Source organism: Callithrix jacchus, chromosome 7 (assembly GCF_049354715.1).
Source record: "Callithrix jacchus isolate 240 chromosome 7, calJac240_pri, whole genome shotgun sequence".
Lineage (NCBI taxonomy): Eukaryota > Metazoa > Chordata > Mammalia > Primates > Cebidae > Callithrix > Callithrix jacchus.
In genome coordinates, this window is record NC_133508.1 from 20996240 (window position 1) to 21018081 (window position 21842).

Below are 21842 nucleotides of genomic sequence, written 5' to 3' on the forward strand. Positions count from 1 at the left end.
GGTGGGCTGGCTGGGGATGTGATTGGTTATTGGGGAAACAAAGCATAGGCGATTTCATTGGTTATAGGGAGACAGGGCATCTATGTGGTGAGTTGCCATTGGTAGGTGGGCAGGACTACTGGTAGGTGGGCTGGCTAGGGAAGTGATTGGTTACTGGGGAAACAAAGCGTAGCAAGTTTTGGCGAGGTGTTTTTGGCCTTGGGCTGGGGGGTTGAGCGCTTAGTTTGGTGCTGAATGTAGATCTGGGTGCAATAGCAGAGGTAAGTGTGGAGAATTCACGTGGAGAAGCCAGATGCTGAGTAATGTGCTCAGAATAATAACGCAGTTATCATGCACAAGCGGGGATGGGCGTGTCCGTCTAACTCCGGGTGAGGCAACTGGCCTTACAAAGACAACAACGGAATTTGCAGTACTCATTCATTCATTCTTTTCCATGAAAGATTTTTCTGTAGCATGAGACGCTGTTTGGTAGCATTTTACCCACAGTAGAACTTCATTCAAAATCGGAGTCATTCTTCTCGAACCCTGCTGCTACTCTGTAAACTAAATCTATGTAGCATTCCATATCCGTGGTTGTCGTTTCAATAATGTTTACAGCATCTTCACCAGGAGTAGATTCCAGCACTAGAAACCACTTTCTTTGCTCACCTGTAAGAAGCAACTCTGCATTCATTCAAGTTTTAGAGTTTTATCTTTAATGTCTTAATCAAACATCTCTTCTTTAATGAAAATTACTGTTTTTTTGTTTGTTTGTGTTTGTTTTGCATGAAGGCACTAGGTGTAAATCACTCATTTATTTGAATGGAAAAGAAAGGAATTGCAGTCATTCCTTCAATGAGGACTACTTGCTTCATTATATATTATTTTCACCCTGCCACTGTCTCTATTTATTATAGATACATGATTTTTTTGTTTCAATATGAAATCATAGTGAATTTTTTAAAATATATTTTAAGTGTCAAGCATGTATGCATCTATGACCAACTTGACCCAAGTAGAGGAAATGACATGTGGTGATGCTGTCTGGCCAGCAGCTTTTGTGAAGCACCCTAGATTGTGTGAAGTACTACAGTCTTTCAGATGTTAACATGCAAAAAATATGCATATCTCAGTACATTGTGACCAAGTGTCACAGTTTTCTCAGGACTGATGAGGTTCTCAGAACACAGGACTTTCAACAAAACTAGGAAGATCTATGTACAGATAGATGCAGATATATGACTCTACCTTAAATATATACATTTTTGTCACTTATACCTCAATGAAGCTGAAAATATGTTGCGGTAATTTTTTTTTAACAATTAATGATTTTAGTAAACTTTCACCAATAGCTGATAGAACATAGACATTTTTCTTTCTTTCTTTTTAATTGTTCTTTAGGTTCTGGGGTACATGTGCAGATCATGCAGGATTGTTGCATAGGTACACACATGGCAATATGGTTTGCTGCCTCCATCCCCATCACCTACATCTGGCATTTCTCCCCATGTTATCCCTCCCCGACCTCCCCATCCCCCCACTGTCCCTCCCTTACCCACCCCAACAGACCCCAGCGTGTGATGCTCCCCTCCCTGTGTCCACGTGTTCTCATTGTTCAACACCCGCCTATGAGTGAGAACATGCCATGTTTGATTTTCTGTTCTTGTGTTAGTTTGCTGAGAATTATGGTTTCCAGATTCATCCACATACCTAAAAAGGACACAAACTCATTTTTATGGCTGCATAGTATTCTGTGGTATACATGTGCCACATTTTCCTTGTCCAGTCTACCATCAGTGGGAATTTGGGTTGGTTCCAGGTCTTTGTTATTGTAAACAGTGCCACTATGAATATATGTGTGCATGTGTCTTTATAATAGAACGATTTATAATCCTTTGGGTTTATACCCAGTAATGGGATTGCTGGGTCAAATGGAATTTCTATTTCTAGGTCCTTGAGAAAGCTCTACACTGTCTTCCACAATGGTTGAACTAGTTTACACTCCCACCAACGTGTAAAAGTGTTCCTATTTCTCCATATCCTCTCCAGCATCTGTTGTCACCAGATATTTTAATGATCACCATTCTAACTGGTGTGAGGTGGTATCTCAATGTGGTTTTGATTTGCATTTCTCTAATAATCAGTGATGATAAGCATTTTTCATATGTTTGTTGGCCTCATGTATGTCTTCTTTTGAAAAGTGTCTGTTCATATCCTTCCACTTTTGGATGGGTTTGTTTTTTTCTTGTAAATCTGTTTTAGCTCTTTGTGATTCTAGATATTAGCCCTGTGTCAGATGGGTAGATGGCAAAATTTTTTTCCCATTCTGTTGGTTGCCAGTTCACTGTAATGATTGTTTCTTTTGTGTATGTACAGAAGCTCTGGAGTTTAATTATGTCCCATTTGTCTATTTTGGTTTTTGTTGCCAATGCTTTTGGTGTTTTGGTCATGAAGTCCTTGCCTACTCCTATGTCCTGAATGGTATTGCCTAGGTTTTCTTCTATGGTTTTTATGGTGTTAGGTCTTATGTTTAAGTCTTTAATCCATCTGGAGTTAATTTTAGTGTAAAGTGTCAGGAAGGGGTCCAGTATCTGCTTTCTGCACACTGCTAGCAAGTTTTCTCAACACCATTTATTAAACAGGGAATCCTTTCCCCACTGCTTGTTGTAGGTGTGTGGCCTTGCCTCCAGGGCTTCTGTTTTTTTATTATACCCCCATACCCCTATGTACTTCGTACATTATTGTTATGGCTCCTGCAAATGCAAAGACTGCAAAATTCCCCTTAGAGATATTCTTCTCTAAGCTGTTTATTCTAGTTAGCATCTCATCTAATCATTTTTCTAGGTTCTTAATTTCTTTGCATTGGGTTAGCACATGTTGTTTTAGCTCTGAGAGGTTTGTTATTACCCACCTTCTGCAGCCTGTTTTTGTCAATTCATCAGATTCATTCTCCATCCGTCTTTGATCCCTAGCTGGTGAGGAGTTTTGATCCTTTTGAGAAGGAGAGGCGTTATGGTTTTTGGCGTTTTCTTCCTTTTTGTGCTGGTCTCTTCCCATCTTAGTGGCTTTATCTACCTGTCATCTTTGTAGTTGGTGACTTTCAGATGGGGTCCCTAAGTGGATGTCCTTCTTATTGTTGATGACGTTATTTCTTTCTGTTTCTTAGTTTTCCTTCTAACTGTCAGGCCCCTCTGCTGCCAGACTGCTAGAGGTTCAGTCCAGACTCTCTTGCCTGGGGATCACCCGCGGGGTCTGTAGAACAGTAAGGGTTGCTGCTGGTTTCTTCTTCTGTTATCTTTGTTCCAGAAGGGTATCTGCCAGATGTCAGCCTGAGCTCTTCTTGGGGAGGTGTCTCTTTGGGTATACGGGGATTGGAGACCTGCTTAAGGAGACAGTCTGTCCCTTATAGGAGCTCAAGTGCTATGCTGGGCGCTCCATTGTTTCATGCAGAGCTGCTAGGCAGGTACTTTTAAGTCTGCTGAAGTGGAATTCATAACTGCCTCTTTTTCCAGGTGCTCTGTTCTAGGAAGGTTGGCTTTATTTATAAGTTCCTGTCATCCTGCTGCCTTTTTTCATAGGTGCTCTGCCCTGCATGGAGTAGACTAGTCACAGTCTGCCAGCAGAGGTGTTGCTGAGCTGCCACAGGCTTGGCCCAGCTTCTGTGTCAACTGCCTTGGTAGTGGTGGTCACCCTTTCCCCCACTGAGCTGGACTGTCCTGGGTCCAGCTGCGCTTCCTGTGAAACTCTCAATCCAGAGTGTTTCAGATTGCTTGTTTTGTGGGGGTGATACCTGCCGTGCAAGATCACCTGGCTCCCTGTCTCTGACATCTCCGTTTTAGTTGAATAGGTAGCTCTATCTCCCCAGCATTCCAGGCGCCAGTTGAAATGGCCACCATATTTGTGTGAATTTCTGTGCACCATCCCGGCACCATCTGAAACTGCCGTGCTGAAAACTCATGGCGCTTTTCCCGGGAATCTCCCGGTCTGTAGGCAGTGAAAATTTGTTTGGAAATGTGGTGGGCACTCACACTCTGCATTGTTCTTGCTAAGAACTGCACCCTGGAGCTGTTCCTATTCAGCCATCTTCTGTGGTAATTTCAGTAGCGATTGTTTTCCACTTCTATAAGTTTGATCTATTTTTTCTTTTTTTCCAAATCGGCCTTTTTTTTATGTTGTTACTATGGGTTACTTTCTTTCTTTTTAATATTAATTTCTTGGTTTAGGGTCTCTGCACAACATGAGTTTGTAAATCTACACCCTTCACCTGCATGTCACAAAGATTAGGAGTTTTGATTTCTTGTGGGAAATTATGCTTCTCCCTCAAACACTCCCCTCCAGAGCTGAGGCAGAAGACAAATAGAGTTACAGATAGGCAGAGTTCTCTAGTCTGTTTTCACTAACACGGGGTCCTTTTGGCAGTCTAGGCTTAACATAGAGTTCTCTGTTTCCACTCACTGCTCTATATGAACCCATGGCTAACTGAACATCTTCTGGTGGCCGTTAACTCCAGCATTTGCTCTAGGCCCTTTATCTAGGCTGATACACCCCTACAATCACCCACCGCCTGTAACAGTTTAATTTCACATTGATATGCGCACCACCAACATTCTTGGTCTACCTCTGTCTACATCAGTTCCATTTCACACTTCCACCTCTGAGTTCCCTCTCTGTTTCTGGCACCTAAAGATTTCCCTTTCTTTCTGTTTGGCTTAGATTTTAAATGTTGCTGTTACTGTATTTTTATCTAGCAGTTTGGTTGCCTATTAGAGGTCATGGTCTGCATCAACTCAGCCGATTGTCAGAAACTGGTGGAAATAATTTTTGTTTTTTTAACTTCATAAACACACACACACACACACACACACACACACACGGACAGAATACTAAGCTTCCCTTCTCCTGAGACTCAGTCTTACAACTTCTTCCTTACGTACATAAATTATGGAGTTTTGATATTTTCACAGTTATGGTGTGCATCATGGATAGTGAAATAAAAGTCAAACCCCTTTCTTTCTGATTCTATCATGAACTTCATAATTAATGTAAATGGATGAGTGACTTGGATTCCAGGTTTACAAAGAGAAGCACTCAAGTCTGATGCATGAGCCTGGAAAGTCTTCTCTCCTCACAAATGCCTGGGCATAATGAAGGGGCTTGGAGGAAAAAAAATGGTCCCTGCTCCACCTAAGTACATCTTCAGAATTCCAAAATCAGTGAGAGATGCCACATGCCGGGGCATATGACCTGATGAGGCACTTGGAGTCCTATGTAGATGAGTAACAGCTCCAATGTCAGGTGTCTTTCATGTAGACACATGAGCACTTTATGAGTGAGAAACATTACAGCATTGTGGTTATAGTCCCATTCTCAATATTAGAGAGTCTGAAGTTCCATTCCAGTTTTGCAAAATAGTTGTTACATTACTAAAGCCCTTTGTGATTTAGTTTCCTTATCTGTATGATAACATATTAACTATACAAATAATGCTTTATTTTAGACTGGTAATATTTACTTCATATTTGTCTTGAAAATTTTAAATAAGAGTGTGCTAACCCTTAGTATAGACTCAAACATTTCAGAGTATTTATTATTACCTCTATTTATAGTACATTTCATTGTAATTATTACTGGCACATTTCTCCTACCCACTACACAGGGATTTTCTTAAATGCAGAGAGTTTGTCTTGTTCATTATTGTACCTTCAATGTCAAGATCAAGAAGCACTTGGAAATCTTTTGAATTAATTATCAAGGCAATACATTAGAAATAGCAATCTAGTGAAGTCACACATTATGGATCAGAACTTATAAGACTAGAGCTTGGAAGGTTAGTTAAGAAATCATGACAATATGAGGAAATTTGACGAGAATGTGTGCTTAGAAATGGTGTTTAAGGATAAAAAGAGGTCAAAGACTTCTAACTTTGGTCCCCGAGGGAGTGAGTTTCTGTAGAAAGAAATCTTAAGTTTAATTTTTGATATCTTCTTCCATTTTTAAACCAAGTAGCCTTCATTAAATCCCCATCATCTGAAGTAAGCTAATGTACCTCTGATCTTCAAAGCCCAAGGGCCTGTATGTAATACAGGTACTCTGGAGTATATCTCTGTGTGTGTGTGTGTGTGTGTGTGTGTGTGTGTGTGTGTGTGTGTCTGTACCTGAGGCAAGTAGTTAATCTGAAGATAATTTTGACAGAAATCACTCAGGCCCTGTTGCTTGTTCTGAAGATAATATGTTTTCACACCTTTTCCTATGGGCATATCCTCCTCATTATTTATTAAGAACTTACCCTTGTCAACATAATAGCATGGAGAGGAACGATTACTTAATTTGTCAACTGAATAGCACTGCCTTTGTTTTTCTGGCCATATTCTATCAATTTCCATTCCTATTTAAAAATCTACTGATTGAATTAATGCCATTCTGGAGTATTTTACTTGTCAGGATTCTCTCTTCTAATTTATTTTTTTATTTTTTGGCAACACCTCAAATCTCTGTTGAAACCATGCCCATGCTAAAAAGCTCCAGTGATAGCAGTGTTACAGCATCACTGCCTCACTCAATGAGCCACGTGGGAATGAGAACTTCCAAGGTTTGTGGAGAAACGGGGCCTCATGCACCAACATCTGATGGTGGTCATTTACACTGCCTTTGTATTTTTTTCCTGAGTCTCATTGCAGATGACAGATTGCGTTAGTCTCTTTTGACATTGCTGATAAAGACATACCTGAGACTGGGAAGAAAACGAGGTTTAATTGGACTTAAAATTCCATATGGCTGGGGAGGCCTCCAAATGATGGTGGGAGGCAAAAGGCACTTCTTACATAGTGGCGGCAAGAGAAAATGAAGAAGAAGCCAAAGTGGAACCCCCTGATAAAACCATCAGATCTCATAAGACTTATTCACAATCATGAGACTAGCAGGGGAAAGACCAGCCCCCCTGATTTGATTACCTCCTCTTGGGTTCCTCCCATGACACATGGGAATTCTGAGAGGCATAATGGAAATTGAGATTTGGGTGGGGACACAGCCAAACTGTATCACATGGCTTTTGTCTAGGGTGCAGTTGGTGGCCCAGGAGATAACCTATGTAGAGCCATATGCCTGCCTATGCGTAACAGTTATCCTGGGAAGCACTGGATACAGCTTGAGCTGTTATGCCCCTGAGAGTATGTCTGAGCCCTCAGGATTATAAAGGGGGAATTAATTTTCACTGCTTGTGAAGTGCAATAATGATTGCCCACACTCTGCCTTGTATTAGGTTGTTGCAAAGGTAATTGTGGTTTTGGCCATAAAAGTAATAGCCAAAACCACAATTACCTTTGCAACAACCTAATATAAGGCAATCAACGTTTATTTCACAACCTAAGAATGCGAAAGTAGCTTTAGAACTGGGTAATGAGTAGAAACTGGAACATTTTTGAAGTAAGTGCTGGAAAAAGCCTATGCTGCAAAGAATGGGGCATTAAAGGCAATGCTAGTGAGGGTTCAGAAGAGGAGAGCTGTTGGAAGAACTTCGTTCTTGGAAATTACTTAAGTGGTTATGAACAGAATGTCAACAAAAATATGGACTGGAAGGGCCATTCTGATGAGGTCTTAGAAACAAGAAACAAGGTATTGGAAACTGGAAAACAGGCAATCCTTGTTATAAAGAAGTTGGCTGAATTATGTCCATGTCCTAGGGCTTGATGAGAGTGTTCAGAATGCTGTATGGCTCCTCTTAGCTGCTTATGGTGATACATGAGAAAAGAGAAAGATTTAAAGACAGAATTTAGAATTGAAAGGGAAGCAGAACAAAATTATCATTCTAGCCTTGTAACAAACCAAGAGTATGTTCAGGAGAGAAAACCAAGGATGTTGCCAAGTGACTGTTTGATAAGATTAGCATGGATCCAAGGAAGCCAGGGACTAGTCATCAAGACAATGGGAGAATTACCCTGAAAGCATTTCAGGGGTCTTCAAAGGCTGCCTCTCCCATCACAGGTCCAGAGAACTATTCCAGGGCTCTGGAGGGACCAAGGGGACCCATGTGCTGCTAAGGACCCCATCAGGTCTCTGCTTCCCACATTCTAGTGAAGCTCTGACTAGCTGTGACTCAGACAGGCCCAGGTGCCTGAACCCAGGAGGCGGAGGTTGCGGTGAGCCGAGATCACACCATTGCACTCCAGCCTGGAGCGAAACTCCATCTCAAAAAAAAAAAAAAAAAAAAAAAAAAACAGGCCCAGATGCAGCTCATGCTACTTCTCAGGAGCGCACAAGCAGTGATCGTTGGCCACATCCACTTGGTCCATCCATTTGCAGGTATGCACAATGAAAGAACTGTGGAAGCACACATGGCTTCTTTCACTTAGATTTCAAAAATAATATTTTCAGAAAGAATGATGTTTTATTCAGAAAGCCTCAGGGACCAAGGAGTGACCTGCCATGGGAGTAGAGCCCCTGCAGAGAGCCCCTCCTAGGGCAATCAATGCCCAGAAGTACTATGGAGTGGGGAACACCACAGAGAGTTCCTAGCAGGGCAATTCCAGGTGGAGCCATGGGGACAGGGCTGCCCCTGAGACCCTAGAACTGTAGAGCCGCTAGCATGCAGCACCAGGCCAGGAAAGCCACAGGCATATGACTTCAATACATGAGAGGTAAGGCATGGGTTGTGCCCAGCAAAGCCATGAGGGTGGAGCTGCCTGAGGCTGCAAAGTCCACTCCATTGTATCCAGGAGGTGGGACATGGAGTCAAAGAAAATTATTCTACAGTTGGATATTGCTTTTACTGTTGGGCTTAAGACTTACTTGGGACTTGTTACTCTGCTCATTTTCCTTATGTCTCCCTTTTGGAATTGAAAAAATCTATCCTATGCCTGACCTACTAGTGCGTCTTGATGGGAGCTTGATGGAAGTAAATAATTTGTTTGATTATACAGGCTCACAGTTGGAGGGAAATTTGCTTCAGGTTGAATCATGCCTTGAGTCTCATCAATAAAGGATTTAGACGAAACTTCTGGATTTTAGGCTTTTGAGTTGACGTTGGTCCAAGTTAAGAATCTGGAGATTATTGGGATAGAAAGGATATATTTTGCATGTAAGAAGGGCATGATTTTGAGGGGTCCACAGTCCAAATGCTATGCCATGGTTTCAGTGACTTTGTTCCCTCCAAAATTCCTGTTGAACTTTAGTCCCCAAGGCAACAGTATTGAGAAACTGTGGCCTTTGGGAGGTGACTGAGTCATGAGGGCGCAAGAAAGGGATTAGGTGGCCTTAGAAGGGAGCTTGATGGAGTGAGTGAGTTTGTCCCTTACTGCCCTTATGCATTCTGCCATGTGAGGACCCAGCATTCCTCTGTCCTAGATGAATCAAATCTGCACCATCTGGGAAGCAGAGAGCAGCCATCACCAGATCCCACCTTGGGACTCTCTAGCCTCCAGAAATGTGAGAAATAAATTTCTCTTTCTTAAAAATTACCCATCCTTGTGGTATTCTGCTATAGTGGCACAGAATGGACTAAGACAATTACTATCATCAAACCATGTTTCCATTATTAAATTTGAAGGTCCTTCATATCAGAGGCAGAAATATGCTTGACTTGTTTGAGGAACAGCAAAGAGGTATGACCAGAATGGTGAGAGTTAAGGGAAGAGTAGAGATAAATGAAGTCAGAGGAAGCAAGAGGCCATGATAAAGACTTCCCTTTGACTCAGAGGGACATGGGAAGTCAATGGAGGATCTGAGAACGGAGACTATTTGACATTCACATTAAAAAGGATCATTTTATCATAAGAATAAACAACAGGAAGACAAAGGCAGAAGAATATAGAGCAGATGGGAGGCCACTGCTTTAAACCAGGCAAGAAAGTTGATGGCTTTCTTGCCTGGTTTAAAGGCAATACTGGTGTTAGGTGACACCAGTCACTTAGTGACAGTACTGGTGTTAAGAAGTGCTCAAGGGCCGGGCGCGGTGGCTCACGCCTGTAATCCCTGCACTTTGGGAGGCTGAGGTGTGTGGATCACGAGGTCAAGAGATCAAGACCATCCTGGCCGACGTGGTGAAACCCTGTCTCTACTAAAAATACAAAAAATTAGCTGGGCATGGTGGCACGTGCCTGTAATCCCAGCTACTCAGGAGGCTGAGACAGGAAAATTGCCTGAACCCAGGAGGCAGAGGTTGAGGTGGGCCAAGATCACGCCATTGCATTCCAGCCTGGGTAACAAGAGCAAAACTCCGTCTCAAAAAAACAAAACAAAACAAAACAAAAAAAAGAAGGCTCAAATTCCAAATCTCTATTTAAGATAGATCCTATTGGAATAGCTGATGGATTGAAGGTGAAATAAGAGAGGAAAAGAAAAAGGCCATCAAGGATTCTTCCAAAATTGTTGACCCAAGCAGCTGAGGGAATGAAACTGACATTTGCAGAGATGGGGAAGACTAAGGAAACCATATTTGAAAAGTGGATATAGGAAAGACTGAGAGACTGATATGGGCTGTGTTTAAGTCTTTTGATGCCTATTAGACAACCAGGTAGAGGTATCAAGTAAGCAGCAGAATAAACAAGTTCGGAGTGTAGAAGAGTTTTGTGCTGAGAGATTAAAGCTTTGGCGTTATCAGCAGGTGCAGGTCACTAAAGACATGACAGTGGGTGAGATCCCTGGAGAGACGTTACACACAGAGAAAAGGAGGAAATTAGGACAAGATGCCTAAACGCTGATGCTCAGGGTGATGGAAAGGAGCAAAAATCAGGAAAAGAGATTACTGGCTTGTGGCCAGCAAAGTCAGAGGAGAGACAAGAGAGAATAGCCATGAGGAAGCCAAGTGAAGACAGGGATTCCAAGCAAGGAGGGAGTGAAAGATTAAATGTGACAAGGATTGGCAGTCAGCCTTTGTATTTGGAAACAGGGAGGTCATTGGAAACCTTGACAAGAGCAGTTCTGATAAAATTGTTAAAATGTGAACTTGATGGAAGGGCATTTGAGAGAGGGTGAGAAAGAAGGGAGTGGATAGGGTGTGTACAGACAGCTCTTTTACAGTGTAACTGAAAAGGGGAGCAGAGAAATGGGAGGTTGGAGAAGCATGTAGTCTCAAGTAAGGCTGTTTATTTTCCCCAAAAATAATTTTGATGAATTTATATCAGCAGGGTATATTAACAGGATAACTCACAGATGACTTCATTTTGATAAGAAGAAAGCTCTTTTACTTTATCAAATTGCTTTTTAATCTCCCTGACTCATCTGGCATTAAATTTGTTAGATGTTGTTAACGTTAGAATGGTATACCTGAAATATCTCAAATTCCAATGAGCTATTTATTCCAAGAATCCAATATACTTACCATAAAGGGAAGTCTTCCATCTCTTGGGGAACTGCAGCAGATATCTCCATTTTTAGAGTCACATGACCTTATTAATGCTACTCCAAGCATTCCTTCAAAGTAATTAATACATTTTCATTTGGACCAAAACACTAGATACTTCAGGGTCAAGTACAGGGAGCTGGGCTGATTCTGGAAGCACTGGGATATTTGCTTGGATTTCCAGTAAGTGCAGCTCAGGAAGGAGAACAAATACCAAAGAGTCAACCAACCATCAGGAGATCAGAGACCGATGGTGAACCGGGAAAACCAGGAATGTGGTGGAAACGAGGAGACTGTGTGAACTAAGCCCAGCATGGTACAGAAGAGCACTGGGTGCTAGAAGGATGACTCGGGGCTCAGATAAGGATGGAGTTTGCAAATGTGGAAATATAGTTGCTTTTATAGGCAGATTGGTCTGTTCCTGCTGGGCTTAGCCTTTATTAAGCTACTGCGTTTGCAGCTCTAGTCAAATGTGTTCAGCCTTTGAGGTGCATGATCTCATTTTTTTTTTAAACTTTGTTTTTACACTTTGTTTGGAATACAGTGCAGCATTACGGTTTTGGATCATTAAATGAACAGACTTGGTGATATAGTACTGACAAGCACAAGCTGAATTCTGGGAGTAAGTGGATTTCTAGTTTATGGGCAGAAGAACAGATACATGCAAGATCTTCTCCAAAGGAGAAGAGAACCATGTGACTCAGTAAGTCACCAAAGGGCTTTGGCTTCAACTCACTAATGGCTGGAACAAGTGCCAGTCTTGGTCAACCATCTAAGATTTTCATCTTAGCAAACCAAAATCTCCAATTTTTCAAACCAGGGTAGAAGAGAGAATAACTCCAGTTTGACTTATAAAGTGATCTAGATGTCTACTGAAGTGTCCTCCATTCATGAGTTGACAAAATGTTCAGAGTGACGGTTGGAGCAAGGAGCCATTCATCTGCTCCCAGTTATTATATAGTACATAGAGGCTGGTAAGGGTTAGCCCTATCAGACCACCTCGTGCTATCCCTCAAAGACCACCTGTACATTTATACATGTCTGTCATGGTTCCGGCTGCTACTGTGTTTAGGTCATCTTCTGCACCTCATGTTTTCTCAATAATGACACCAAATGCACTACAGAGAAAAGCCAGAGAACCTAGAGTATTAGTCCAAAGTGCCCCTTGCCTAGTCACCATATTCAAAATCTGTACATTTCTTGATTTGGACCAGACCATGTTCTGAGTTTCCTTCAATCTAGCCGAAGACCGTTCAGTGCCCCAAATGCAGCCACTGTCATGCGGTCTCTGCAAAGGCAATATTGTTTATTCCATAGATGAGGAAACTACAGTTCAGGGAGTTTATTTGCCTTAAGTTATACACTCGTTACATGGCTGAATATGATTCTCTCTATTATAGAACACACCTTTAAAGTTTTCTATAGTTGTACAGACCACACAGTCAACCAAGTTTCCTATTAGCAACTAATAGGCTAAGAGGAAATAAGGCTGGTAGGTGAGCATGGGCCTAGATTATATTTCATGTTGAAAATGGAAAGAATAGAAATAATTGCAAGTGAAAGTTTTCTGAGGCAGGCTGTGAAACGGAGAAAATAAACTTTATCTTAATTGTCAGTCTTCATTGTTGTTTCTGCAATTAGCTTTCTCTACTTATTTTGCTTCTAAGCAGGGATATCGGTTTCATCTATTTCTTAATTTGCTCTGTCTTCAAGGCAGGCATATGGTTCAAGCACAGACTTGTAGGTATGCCAGGTGAAGTACCCACAGCCCACCTTTCTGTTAGGTGATTATATAAGCTTTGAGACTGCAATGGGAAGAGTGGACATAAACAGAAGAAAGGAATGGAAAGACAAGTAATTACATCATTTGCTGACAGCTGTCCACCTTATATGCAATTGTAACCACAAAAAATCCAGGTGGATTGCCAAAGTTGAAAACAAATGAGAAGCATTTGGTGTTTACATAGATACATTTCTTTAATTTTGTTTTTCAAACATGCATAACTATAAGTTTTCTGATACTTGGGCAATAGCTTCATACTGTAATATTTGTTGACTCCATAGTCTTAATTTTTTTTTTTAATTGAGATGGAGTTTTCACTCTTGTTACCCAGGCTGGAGTGCAATGGTGCGATCTCTGCTCACCACAACCTCCGCCTCCTGGGTTCAGGCAATTCTCCTGCCTCAGCCTCCTGAGTAGCTGGGATTACAGGCATGTGCCATCGTGCCCAGCTAATTTTTTTGTATTTTTAGTAGAGACGGAGTTTCACCATGTCGACCAGGATGGTCTCGATTTCTTGACCTCGTGATCCACCCGCCTTGGCTTCCCAAAGAGCTGGGATTACACCATAGTATAAATTTTTAATGTTTCCAACAGACTTCATCTAATCTATAACATCATGAAGTGTTTTAGTTCATTGCCATCAAAATGTCATATATGTACAGCTTTGAACTTATTGAGAACCTGTATGCACCACGTACTTATTTAGAACATCAGTGGGTTTTCTTGGGCTCAAAGTCACAAAGACAAAGGAGAATAATGTGAGCATTACTTGACATGAAGTTGTGAAAAAGTGCAAATAAGACTTAGAGTGGGAAAAATCCTCATGAGCAAAGCAACTCTTTTTATTTAGACATATTACGCTGCTGGTGTCTGACATCCCACTTTGGTTTGAAAGTATTTATAGGTAGCAATTGCATTTATTGAAGACATAAGTGAAACATATTCTCAAGCAAAGAAATGAATTTGATTTGGGATATACTATATTTTAAGCCACTGGAGAGTATAGAAATAGGTATGCCTTATTCAGCAAGTAGACATGTAAGCCTGTAATTCAAGGGACCAACCTGACATGAAGGCAGATCTGGGAGTTGTCATCACAGAAAAGATTACGGAAGCATGGAAGTACACACAACACAAATGGAAGAGAAGTAAGGACGGAAAATGTAACTAGAAACCAAGAAGATCAGGCAGGGAATATTTAGAATGACAGAGAAACAAAACGAGAGAGTTGTTTTGTAATAAATTAGAAGAAACATTTTTTTAATTTATTTAATATGTTTTATTGCACTTTAGGTTCTGGGGTACATGTGAAGAACATGCAGGATTGTTACATAGGTACTTACATGGCAATGTGGTTTGCTACTTCCATCCCCATCACCTACATCTGGCATTTCTCCCCATGTTATCCCTCCCCAACTCCCCACCCCCCACAGGCCCTCCCTGAGTCCCCCCAACAGACCCCAGTGTGTGTTGCTCCCCTCCCTGTGTCTATCTGTTCTCATTGTTCAAAACCCGCCTATGAGTGAGAACATGTGGTGTTTGACTTTTTATTCTTACATCAGTTTGCTGAGAATGATGCTTTCCAGATACATCCAAGTCCCTACGAAGGACACAAACTCATCGTTTTTTTATGGCTGTGTAGTATGCCATGGTGTATATGTGCCACATTTTCTCCGTTCAGCCTATCATCGATGAGCATTTGGGTTGATTCCAGGTCTTTGCTATTGTAAACAGTGCCACACTGAACATACATGTGCATGTGTCTTTATAACAGAACAATTTATAATCCTTTGGATATATACCCAGTAATGGGATTGCTGGGTCAAATGGAATTTCTATTTCTAAGGCCTTGAGGAATCGCCACACTGTCTTCCACAATAGTTGAACTAATTTACACTCCCACCAACCTGTAAAAGTGTTCCTATTTCTCCACATCCTCTCCAGCATCTGTTGTCTCCAAAGTTTTTAATAATTGCCATTCTAACTGGCATGAGATGGTATGTCAATGTGGTTTTGATTTGCATTTCTCTATTGTCCAGTGATGATGAGCATTTTTTCTTATGTTTGTTGGCCTCATATATGTCTTCTTTTGAAAAGTGTCTATTCATATCCTTTGCCTACCTTTGAATGGGTTTTTTTTTTCTTATAAGTCTGTTTTAGTTCTTTGTAGAATTTAGATACAAGTCCTTTGTCAGACGGGTAGACTGCAAAAGTTTTTTCCCATTCTGTTGGTTGCCAGTTCATCTAATGATTGTTTCTCTTGCTGTACAGAAGCTCTGGAATTTAATTACATCCCATTTGTCTATTTTGGCTTTTGTTGCCAATGCTTTTGGTGTTTTAGTCATGAAGTCCTTGCCTAAGCCTATGTCCTGAATGGTTTTGCCTAGGTTTTCTTCTAGGGTTTTTATGGTGTTAGGTCTTATGTTTAAGTCTTTAATCTATCTGGAGTTAATTTTAGTGTAAGGTGTCGAGTAGGGGTCCAGTTTAGAAGAAGCTTTTATTTTTATTTTATTTTTATTTTTCGAGACGGAGTTTTGCTATTGTTACCCAGGCTGGAGTGCAATGGCACGATCTTGGCTCACTGTAACCTCCACCTTCTGGGTTCAGGCAATTCTCCTGCCTCAGCCTCCCAAGTAGCTGGGACTACAGGCACACGCCACCATGCCCAGCTAATTTTTGTATTTTTAGTAGAGACGGGGTTTCACCTTGTTGACCAGGATGGTCTCGATCTGTTGACCTCGTGATCCACCCGCCTCAGCCTCCCAAAGTGCTGGGATTATAGGCGTGAGCCACTGTGCCTGGCCAGAAGCTTTTTTTTTTTTACAAGGTGTGAAGATGTTGGTGAGGTTAGGAAATAGGAAGGGAGAGAAGATAAAGGAACACAACATGCTAACTTCTGGCACTACATTGAAAGGAGGTAAAAATAATTTCATCCTATTTGGGACAACTAGACAAGTATGTTAAGGAATATTTTCGTTTGTTCAAACTGAATAGGATAGAGCTGGATTCACTGATTAATTTCAGTAGAACTGGAATCTTTGGTATATTGAGTCTTTATGAGTGTACTACATCTCAACATTTGTGCAGGCCATTCTTGTGTTTTTAATAACATTTTGTAATTTTCTTCATCAAATTCTTGTACACATTTTTCCAGGTTATTTCTAGGTATCTAGTTTTGTTTCCCTCATAAATATTATCTTCCTACCATATTTTGTGATGAGTTGTGACAGTGCCAAGGAGTGTTCGTGATTTCTATTGATTGATCTTTGATCTCATGTAAGTCTGATTAAAATACTACCTGGATAAAGGTAGCAAACTGATTTTAAAATTCAAGTGGCAGAATGAAGAGCCAGGAATGACAGAGCAATAATGATGGATGTATTTTTTTCTACCACATGTCAGAACTTAGAAAGCTGTAGTAATTTTTAAAATGTGGTTTTGGCAAAGGGATACATAGATGTTAGATCAATGAAACAATTAGCTACCCAGACAGCACTAGCTATATGTCAGAATTAGTTAGAGGTATGAGAATATGATTCAAGTAGTATTATCTTGTAGTAATAAGTAATCTATGGGGAAAGGGTGGATTCAGAAACGAGGTGTATACACCACTGATTTTCCAGATGAAAAAACATAGTAGGTGTTCCTCCTACCATGCAATAAATAAATAAATAAATAAAGTAAATTCTGCATGGGTGGTAGATCACAATATAGAAAAACAAAACTTTCAGAGTACTATAAGAAAATAAAGCAACTTCAAAAAGGATTTATTAGACAAGGCTCAAAATATTTCACTCATAAAAGTTAATGACACATTTGATTATATCATTTCATGGATACATTTGACTACATGAAAATTTAAAATGGCATAATAAAAGACAAAGACACAGGCTAATTAAAGATATTTGTCTATGTTAAAAAGTAGTATTTTTAATTTAAGAATAATTTCTACAAATCAATAGCAAATAAATAAGCTGCTTATTCTTGAGAGGAGAGCAAACCAATAAGGCCTGCAAGATCCCAATCTCATCCCATCCCTGGGGGTGTCATGTAAGTTAGGGGCATGTGTGTGTATCTGAAAAATAATTTTTCAATTACTCAAAATCATCAGGGTATCAGGATGCAGTTACCTGGCATGGAAAGGAAATGGAATTCCAGGGAAAGGGAGAAGAAGGCAACATGGTCAAAGGTTATGTTGTGGGAGAGATCTCAAGTTGTATCCTTTTTTTTTTTTTTTTTCTCAAAACTGCCTGGATGCGTTATCACCTACTTTGTCATCCTAGCAAGGCATTAAAAAAAAAAAAAAAAGGCAGTGGCAGCCACAACTGCTAAGCCCTGTTGCATGGAGCAGCATTTATCAACAGATGCAGCAAACTGGCCAGCCATGGAAATTTCCTCTACTCAACTCAAACCCTCTCTATTAATCCCTGCCTTCATGGAAACACCCTTTTTCCTGGAGGTAGTACAAAATCAAAATCAGTGGTACAAACACCTCTTTCTGGAGGAAGAGGGTGTTTCCATGAAGGTAAGGATTGATAGGGTATTCCTAAGGGTGAAAGCACTTTCCCCTCTGGCATACAATAGCCTCCCTTCTGCTCCAGGAAGGGAAAGTGTTTCCTTCCCCAAAGAAGCTGCAAAGGACCTCTAAGGAATATGACCTGGATTCATTGATTAATTTCAGTAGAACTGGAATCTTTGGTATATTGAGTCTTCTCATTTATGAATATACTGCATTTCAACAACATCCTAGCTAGCTCAACCTATGATCACCTACCTAAGATCTATCTCTAAAATCTATCTGAGACCTACAACTTACATCAAAGAGAGATAACAAAATCATACAACCTATGCCAGATGGAGAAGCATTAATACAGCATGGAAACATTTAAAATAAGCATGATAAATAAATATCCTCCAAGAAATAAGGGCAGATTCTAATCACATAAGGCAGGATTTAACATCTACGTTTTTTAAATTCAGGAAAGTAATTGACATGAAAATACAAGAGTTGAAATTACAAACTCAGCAAAGGGAATAAATAGCAAAAGAATTAGAGCAGAATTAGTGAGCAGAAAGATGAGGTAGAAAAACTTTTAGAAGTCTCCAGGAAGGCATAAAGAGGAGAAAAATATGAAAGTTAAGCTATGTGGCAAAGAGAAATAGAAATATCTGTATAATAAAGACAAATAGAGAAGAAAAATATTTTTAGGAAAAAACATTCAGACATTTCCAGAATTAGAGGTTAAAATGTTCATAGAGAACCAAATGAAATAGATTAACAAAAAAACCCAAAACTGGACCCTCTGGTAGTTAAGTCAAATTTGGAAAAGAATATCAAAGGAAAGGTACTTGCTCCAGCCAGTATAAATAGATAAGAAAAGGACATAATAAATGCTTAATGGTACTGGAACAGAAACTCCTAATATTCTGGAAGAACAGGACAGACAGTTCAAATGCTTCTCAAATAAGGATAGATTGCTTTAAAATAAAACAAGGAAATATCAGACTGTTTAATACGTAGTGCTGGGAGAACTGCACCTTTTTAAGAAAAAAAATAATAAGCTGGGTCCTGTGTTTCACCATAACAAAGTGAATGGATTCCAGAGGCTTTAAGCTTCTAAATATGAGAATTAAAGCCACATAGCTAAGAGAAGGAAGTATGTAAGTTCTTGTAACCTGAAAGTAGAGATCTTCTTAAAAACATGAAAAGCCAAAAGGTTTTCATAGCATCAGGAGACAAAATATTGATGAATGTAACTGTATCATATTAAGAATGTCTACTTACCAAGTGAATGGATAAATAAAATTAGAAGGCAGCAACTGACTGTTGTTTTCCATTCCCAAAACCAAAGCCAGATGAATACCTAAAATTTACATGGAACTTCTGACAATTAATAAAAATATTGGAAATTTTAAGAGAAAACTTGTCTTGAAAATATGTAAATCAGAGAGGAAATCTGAATAGTTAACAAGGATGCATTATAATAAGAAAAAGTTAAAACATCCAGATATCAATTTATGTCCATATTGTTGGCAAAATATGATGAATAGTAACAAGTATTGGTAAAGATGCTGAGAAAAAGAATGCTTGTGTATTTCCATTGGGAGCATTAGCTGATGCACCAATTCTAGAAAACAATTTGTTAATATCCACCCACTTTGCTTAACTACCTATATACCTGACAATCCAGTTATTTTACTCTTGGTATATATAGTGCGAATCATTCTCACATACATAAGTGAATATGAATAAGGACATTCATTTGGATTATTGGCTAGCTGAATATAAGCTAGGTCCCTCTTACTAAGAGAATAGGCCATTAACAGTTGGTGGTTTCAGTCTAGAGAAATCTATGAAGCACTGAAGCAACAAAATAAATTTAGGCCGTAAGGAAGAGGAAGATGTCAAGAGCTCCATCCAGTGTCTTGAGTGATGGTTTATTATGGTATCAATTACTGTGAAGTTATTTTGGTAATCTATTGCTCCATAAAAAAGCATCTTCACATTTAGTGGCTTAAGACAACAATCATTTATTTTGCCTACAAATTTGCAATTTGGGTTTGAAGGCTAAAAGGGGATGGTTCATTTCAACCCCATGTGATATAAACTGGGTCACCTCAATCTTTTTGCAAGATGATTCCCTTACTTGGCTGGCAAGGTGGTTCTGGCTGGCAGATGGAACCCAGGCTTTTTGGCCAGTCACTTCAGTTTCTTCACATGTGGCCCTCTCCATGTGGCCTGGCCTTCCTTACAAAATGATAGTTAAATTGCAAAACTTAGTATTCTGAGAAACAGGAAGTGGAAGCTTCTAGTCTCTTAAAACCTGGATCTAAAAATTTGGCACAAAATCATTTTTGCCATATTCTAATCATCAAGCCTACTCAGATGCAGTGGGAGAATAGTCGAAGAATTTTTGGATACCATTTATCATCATAAACAGATATACCAATCCATTTATACATTCTTCTGTATCATTTGATTGACTGGCTACAAATGATTTACTCTCCTTCCATGTGAAAAATACTCTTATCCTTTCCCAAAGCTCCCCCAAATCTAATCCCATTATGGCATCAACTCAGAGTCCAAGATCTCATTATCACTGAAATCAGGTTCAGGTGTAGATGAGGCTCATTAGGTATCGTTCCTGTGTGTCTGAAGTTCAGTATTCCCCACTCAACATAAAACAGTAGACTGTGCTTAGCCTAATTGTAATAGTCCCATTCAAAAGAAACAGAACACAGCCATGTGGCAGGCACTGGTCCTTTGCACGTTTATAATTCACAAAGGCACACATTGCAATTTCTTGATTAGGGCAATTCCTACTCTACGGAAATTATCCCGCAGAGCTATTGGCTCTGTCCTCTGGGTTTTTAGTCCTAGCCTCGAAGTCATACTTCATCTTCCATTCAGAAATCATCTGTCTTGCAGCTAAGTACTTTTCTCAGCCTGCTTCCTTTCCATGGACATTTGGGACTTCTAAACATCCCTTTTTACTTTGTACTGTTCCATTTTATTCCTAACTGATATAATTTCTTTAAAACATTTGTGGGTTTCTTGTTTATCAATTTATAGTCAATTTCATTACATGGAAGTCACACTCACATTTCTTTCCAAGACAGACCTTCTGTGCCTTGGGTGACTGGTGACACTGCTGTGGAATATTGCCCTTAACACCTAAAAGCCCTGTTATTTAAACTAAGTAGCTATGATTTTTAATTGCAGGCCTTTTCATTCTCAGAAGTCCTACTAGGTATACCTTTAAATCTTTGTGAAGTCTTTGAATTTAACAAAGAATCTTAAAGGCATACTCTTGAAATCTTTGCCCTAAGACCATGGTTTACTGATAGAGGCCTGGATTTGGTCTTTGCCCTAGAGTCATTTTTCACTTTGAACATTTATTTCCCTGGGTAAAAATGACAGTGAGAAAGTTTATTTTTGAACACAGCAAGTCCTGTATTCTTTATATTTCCTCTAAACTTAGGTTGAAAGCTTAATCTTTTTTAAAAAAAGCTTATTTCTCTCTTATATTTTATCACATGCAGCTAAAAGAAACCAGATGGCCCTTTTGACATTTTACCTGGAAATCTCCTTAGCCAGATCCATGAGCTTATTAGACACTTTCTGTACCATATTCTGCAGGTGACAGTTTTGCTACACTTTTCACCACTGCAAAATACAGGTCATTTTTTTCCTGCAGCATTTCCCTTGCTGTCTTTCAACTTCAAATTCTAATCAACTATCACTTTCACCTTCCATCTACCACCTGATCCCAGAGCTGACACTAAGTTTTGATATTTGGTTATGGCGTCATCTTATATCTAGGTAACAAATTCTGGTTCTAGATATAGTATCTTTCAAGTACTCAAGCAGGTAGGAGGTGCCAGCCTCTTAAAGGCTGGGCCCAGAAACTGCACAGCATCACTCTGAACAAACTTGTCCAGATTTAAGGGCAGGGTATGAAACTAGTATCAAATAAATTGGAGGCATCTTTAATCCACTTCAGATGGAGAAGTAAGAAGGGTGAGCAGGTTTGAAGATCAGAGCTCAATTCAGCACACTGAATTGGAGACAGACAAGTTAAAGTTTTTAATAGTCACTTGGATGTGATTCCAGTCCCTGCCAAAAAGAAATATGGATTTGAGGAATAAATCTGGGAGCTATGAAAATGAATACCGTTAACCCCAAAAAGAGCCTGGAGTAAGAAGAACAGAAGACTTAAGAACAATGCCTGAGAAATTTTTAAC

The 21842-nt window shown here is 39.8% G+C and overlaps 1 long non-coding RNA gene across 2 annotated transcripts in view; it reads left to right on the forward strand.

Moving 5' to 3' along the window:
- LOC103794118 (uncharacterized) overlaps nt 1-21842 on the forward strand; it is a 124727-nt gene that overhangs the window by 53127 nt on the left and 49758 nt on the right. The gene's annotated exons all lie outside the window — the stretch shown is intronic.